The sequence below is a fragment of the Anguilla rostrata genome, chromosome 1 (genome assembly GCF_018555375.3).
Source record: "Anguilla rostrata isolate EN2019 chromosome 1, ASM1855537v3, whole genome shotgun sequence".
NCBI lineage: Eukaryota > Metazoa > Chordata > Actinopteri > Anguilliformes > Anguillidae > Anguilla > Anguilla rostrata.
This window is the reverse complement of record NC_057933.1, coordinates 67800898-67807768: the sequence shown is the minus strand read 5'-3', so window position 1 is coordinate 67807768 and position 6871 is coordinate 67800898.

Sequence of the window (6871 nt, the reverse complement as noted above, 5' to 3'; positions counted from 1 at the left end):
CATGGATGCTATTGACACTGCTGTTTTTTCAATTTCACCTTCCATTCACAAGGATAACACAACGTTTTCTTCTATAGTGTTTTTTGAGCTTGGTGTTTGGGATCTCTGACCATTCCTACTACTAACAAAATATTTCGAAATCTGTACGTAGGAATGGTCTCATCTGTAGACTGAGATGGCCATTGCATAATAGTAACTTTGTGGTCAATTAATCATTTTTTTTTGTTGATTTTTAGGTAAACTTGTGATCATTGTCTTGCCAAAAGATCCATTTACAGCCACGTTGGAGTCCTCTGGGAAGGATACCAAGTTTATGGCCGAAATATCTTGGTATTTGTGGGAGTTTCATGGTTCCATTGACCTTAACAAGAGTCCCAGGATCAATAGGTGTAAAACAATCACATCAAAGATCCACCACTATATTCAACCATAGGTATAGGTATCTTTTTAAAGTGAGCATGCTCCTTCAGATGCCAAACCTACCCCTGGTGTGCATGGTCAGAATGCTGAATTTGGCTCAGTTTTGGTTTCATCTGGCCTGGGCACCTAGTTCCAATCAAAGTTCAGCAATTGTATTGATATATCACAAGATCATATTCCTGTCATTTTTGCAGTATACAGTATAGGCCATTGGACATGTACATTCTTACTTGTATTTAGCCTTCTTTACTCATTTTTATCAAGGGTTCGAATTATCATGGAAGGCACTTGTGCTGTTCACTTACTGAACCACCCCCTGACAGAAACCTAACTAAAACTTATTTTCAGTATCTTGACTGCATGTTTATTGTAGAGCAGTCTCTTCAGATCAAGGTGAATTGTCTATTTAAACCTTCGTAGTTTACGAAAGTTCTATTGGACAAATCTTTCAGCATTATAAACGGTGAAGTTTTATTCAGAGGAAGGCTTTGTATGCATACAGTGGTGCGCATTTCATGGTTTTATGCTGCTTTAAGGACTTCTTATCCCTGATGTGCCAAAAATTAACTGCCATTTTAAAGAATGTTTCATTAATTTTGGGGGCTGTTGCCAGAAATGTACTGCACTGGTGATGCACTGTTCTGAAAAATGGAGGATGGGAGTTAGGGAACATTTGAACATTTTTGTAAGTGAGATATAACTCTTCACCGAACAAAATAAATACCATCAGTCTCCCATGTAGTTTAACTTGACCACAATCCCCCCCCCCCCCCCTTTGTTATCCATTGACCCATTCTTAATGGTTTGGATGTACAGCAATTTTTTTCTTCAGTTTGAAGGCTGTTTTCTACCTTGTGTGTCTCTTCAGCTTGTTCTCAAAAAAATTTTTTAAAGTGAAGTGTCTGCCTGAATGTTTTCTGAAATAAAGAAGTGAGAAAAATGTTTGCAATTTTTACTAATTCATCAAAATTGGAGAGTTCAAACACTGAAATTAATTTACTTAAAATATTCAAAATTGCATAATTATATTCTTGAATTTGGAATTGTTTCCTCCTCTCTTACTTGCAGAACTCTTATAGCTCAAATATATGGGAGATACCCCCATATAGTAAGTTTTAGGGGCCGAGTGTCTTGATATTTGCTGGATTTCTTGATTCTGCTGACTTGACTTGGATCCCCAGGACCCATTGATGTTAAAACAACTCCATAACATCAAGATCCAACAGCATATTTCACTAGGTATGACCCTCTTTTCGACATGAGTGTCTGCAAAGCTGAAAAACTAAATTTGGTCTCATCTGACCATAACACCCAATTCCAAATGTATATCAATGTTGTAAAGTAGTATTTTTGGGATCAAATGAAAGACTGAGGTTAGGTCGCTGAACATGTTTAATTTCCTTCATAATTTTTTCTTTTTCTAAATTGTCGTTTGGAACAAAAGCCAACATACGCAGGGGTAAGAAACCGCTCAGATGCAGTCTGAGGAGGGAGGTCTGAGGTGCTGCAGTTGGACCCTTTTGGATTTTGGGAGATGCAGACGGATAAAGGCGTCGCGCTATACGGATGCTATCCTGCACGCATGAGTAGGAGCTAAGGACACACAGCTATAACCACCGATACAGATATATGGACACACGGAGGACAACAAATAACGTTACAGAGGTGAGGACATGCCGCTATACAGTTAGTACAGTTGCGCCGTGGGTCTGGATGGTTTCGTCCTGTCTTGCCAGGCCGCCATTGTGAATAAGAATATGTTCTTAATGACTTGCCTGCTGAAATAAAGGTGAAATGGAAAAAAAGTTACCATTATAATCACTGAGATTACAGTCATGGTTATACAATAACATCAGTAATAATTCAGTTTAACAACAGGTCATTTGCTTTTTAAAGCTGTTACAGTTTAAAGCATAGGCAAAATGTTTTTATAAATCAAAACTCATCCTTATTCTGAACTGCATAGGCTACGAACTGCATGAACCACACTACCACTCCAACCTGATAGACACAATTATCAACTGAAAAAAATGCTTTCGTAATTAAATAAATAGTTCATTGTCTTCATTATGAACTGCTGTATACAATGAAAACAAAAAACTACAGAATGTTAGGCAAAAATGTTTTGTTCTGCTTTGTTTATTAGTACTTTTTCTCCCCTCTTTGTTGGAGCCCAACTTTACCTGTAAGTTTAATTTGCATACGCTTAGGTAAATGGAATTTAAAAACCAAAGAGCTTCCCTGAGTGACATACATCTTCGGCTATAATGCTTTACTCAAACTTCCCCTGCACATGAGCTTGGGGGCATGTCAGATATTTTAGAGCCAGAGGGCCAGTGCTCGGTATGTCATTAGCCAACAAACTGCGTCTGTAAATTTTTTAACACTAGAAAGGCCGTGCTTTTACTATGTAGGCTACTACCGCTACGCTGATGGGCAGTGGCGACAGACGTATCCAGCATCGTTTTCTGCACCAGCAGCAACCTAAAATTTCATAAACATACAAAACCATAGCCAATATTGCAAAACTATTTTCTTTAATAAAGAACTGAACTGAATCAATATCAACGTTTGTGTTTCCAAATTATAGATTATATAAGCTAAGGGAAAATCATATTTATAAGAACACTGAGAAAAGCACTGAAATGTGCACGACAAACATAAAATAACTTAATCATTTCAGGTCATTTAAGGTATAACAACGGAGAGATCAGACATGACATAATAGTTCAAGTGCAGGAGTTCAGCGAGTTTTTTTTTTGCTTTAGATTACTTTTTTGCTTTAGAAATCAGGAATTATGCGAACTCGTCTTTGTTTACGAGCATTTGTGGCTGCACTTAACGCTTCACCAAAATGAGTGGGGCCATTATCAAAAATAACCATATTGAAGGCATTATTAGGCCACAAGAAAAACTCACTGTGAAACGTTTAAAATGTTAATTGGTTATTAGTTATCGATATGTTCGTATATTTGGGTGTCCTAAAAACGTTACACCTGCCACCGTCCTGAGGACATTAAAATTATATGTGTAGGCCTACTGCTGCTACCCTGGCTAGGTCTCTCTTGAAAAATAGATTTTAATCTCAGTGAGACTTCCTGGTTAAATAAAGGTGAATAAATAAATAAATAATAATACAGCAAATTCAGAAGCTATATGGCACAAAACAAAAAAAAAAAAAAAACCGGTGCTCGCTTGGTTTTTCAAAAAAACCCCAGAGGGGATTTTGTTTTGCTGAAATGAAATGTTATTCAAATTGTAGCCAATCCCTGTGGTGACATCATCCTGTTCAATTCCGATTCGTCCAATGCCGGGGAAGAGGCCCTATAAAATGTTTTCTTGCATATCAGCTAAACCTCGATTGAACAATGTGTTTTTATAGGCTATGTATTTCTTCGTCAATGCTTATCTACATTGTGGTATAAAGAATTTGAGTTGTACAAACGGGTGTTTTTTTTTTTGTAAATGCGGTGAAAATGTACGGAAGAGGATTAAGGTCACGTGAAAATTTTTTTTGGAGTTCTGACTAAAGTCAGAATTCTGACTTTAAAGTCAGAACTCAAAAAAAAAAATTGCACGTGGCCCTAATCCTCTTCCGTAAAAATGAGACATGCGCAACTCTCTGGAATCCGAATCCCCTGCAGATAGAATAGTAGGCCCATAGCCAGATATAACCTGCTGCTGGCATATTATTTCTGGCGGCTATGTCACCGGGAAGACTCGTTTGAACAACAATATTTTTTACATGTATTTTTTCTCCAAGATCGTGTCTACAGTCTGGCATGAAGGATTTTAGTTTTACGAATGGGTGTTTTTTTATGGGTATGGGGACATGAGCCTGGTGGATTCCAGTCCCAAACTGCAATGGACTTTTGAAGCCAATTAAGGGGCCGCTGTTCTAAATTGAGATATTTTGGCACATAGGCCTATTGCGTTTTGAGAGTAGCCTACACTTTTTCATTAAATTACGCATCCCATAACAATATATACCAGTAAATGCACACAGTATATTAGTTTGACTGTACGAATACCATAATATATTTGTTCATGTGGTTGGAAAGGAAAACCGATAACCCCACCCTAAAAATCGCACAGGTGATCATGCGTTTCCCTCCAACGACGGTGATGACATGCGGAGGTAAGCGGATAATTTTTTTAAGCGTATTATAGGAAGCAACGGTTATATTCTGGCAAATTGGCGATTTATATATTGTTATTTGATTATACTGTATCATTTATGACATTATGCATGAAGAATAAAATGTCAAAATATGTTTTCTGAAAGATCGCCTAAACAGGTTTGACCTCCCATCGCTGGCTACTTATCAATTCCACAAAGAACCCGCCTAGACCTCCATAGCAACAACCTAGCTTCACCTTAGACAACAAAACACCCTTGCAACCTCCTACAGCAATATAGCAACTACTTAGCATTGTTCACTCTGTTCAACAGAAAGTCGACTTTGCATTGGCGGCAACCACTCTTCACAATTTCTGCAGGAATTGTCTAGTTTCAATTTTAAAGTTCCCAAAGCCCGATGGTGTATCTCTGAAAACATATCACACCAGGTTAACCTTTGTATCTGGATTGGTGCGGACCAATAGATCTTAAGATCTCTCATCAGCAGCCCACCTCTAAGACACCAACTTGTTCCCCATGACATTGGCTTTCCAACAAAACAAAACATGATTACACTGTATTGGAAAATCCATTCTTCTGCATGTAAGCTTCATTAAGTCTCATGTAGACATTGCCCTGAAGTTCTCATCATGAATCTAAGTCAACTTTAGTTTTAATATCAAACATTATGATTAAATATTTCCAGCATCCGTGCTTACAGTAGTATCTGCTATGGTTTTGGAACTGCTAGAGTTGCTAAACTCTGTTTATAGGGTTCAAAGGGAGGTCAGTAAACAGGATGCCAAAATCTGTTGTGCAAGAAACGATGTTCTTGCCAGGGTTTTAAGTTATTTTATGTCACTGCCTGGATCAGTAAATTATGAGTTGAAGAAAGCTCTTGTAATAAAAAGTGCATCCTTCTGTAATCCCACTGTGATATTTATGTGCCGAAGACATGATTGGAATTTTATGCTCTGAAAACCATTACGAAAAACAGCTGCAAGGCTTCCCTGCTGTTCAAGAAAAATTCAAAGAAAAACATCTGGTGTCAATGGAATGTATGGGTGAACAACATAATTAAATGCCAGAAATAACATTGCTGTTGATACTGACATGCGGTGTGAGGTCTGTAGATGCAATTAGGTATTCACAGAGTGTCTTTTATCCAGTCTATAAAAGATTGCACCAGATTCATTCCTTTCCCCTTCATAAATTGCTTGCTGAGAGCCTAACCTTTGTAGCCCCTTGCAGTGTTAAATTGCCTGAGCTGGGCCTGGTATTTGGTAATCCCTGAATGTTAATTGTGCTACTCATGAATTTGTGATCAATATCCTGTATGTCAGACATGAATCCAAATTCAATGATTCAGCAAAAACAAATTTAATTTTGGGCCATTAAATTTAAGATTTTTGGTAGATTCAATTGGTTGCATTTCACAGATTATGAAATGCAGCAATGCTTTGTCGTGTAAATTCATAAGGCTCGATCACAGATGTGCACAGTATGGGGGTATTGTTTTCCCAACTAAAAATAAATACATGGAAATGATCCACAATTAAATGCAGCTGATCCACAGTCTATACGGGCAGACCATAAGTTACTTAAGCTTTTTTTGTTACCACACCCCCCCCCCCCACCCCAAATCTAATGTCATGGTACAAATACGATGATGTGGCTTCAAAGAGATAGCCATTACAGCGATCTTCACAACCCGATTGTCTCAAAACTCCACAAATAAATGCAAGCAACAGTGGATGCACAATTGTGAACCAGCTTCATTTACAGTGGGCTCCAGAATTATTGGCACCCTTAATAAAAATGAAGAAAAAAGGCTGCATATAATAAATGACACAGATAATATATATGTTATGTTCAAACATATGGGAAAACTATATACTTTTATTTCAATACATTTACTCTCATGCTTCAATGTTTTTTATTAAGTAATCTATTTTATTTTTTGGCACCCCTAACAATTATTGTAAGTAAAATCAAACAAAATGAAATTGGCAATACAATTTTACTTAATTTAGTTCATCTCAGTCTAAAGGAACTATATTGCGTCATTCCATCACTTCCAGTTTCACTAGAGAATAAAAATGAGGTAACAAGCATACAAAATCCCTTTGTCATCCACCAGCATGAGAAAAGCCAAATAACTGTCAATTCAGAAGAGACCAATGGTAATTTACCATCACAAGTCTGGTAATGGGTACAGAAAAAGACAAACGGTTAAAAATAACAGTTAGCACTGTAAGGGCAATAATAGAAAGGTGTAAAACATATGGAATTGTTGCAAATTTGCCAGGAAGATGAAGCAAGTGCATGGTG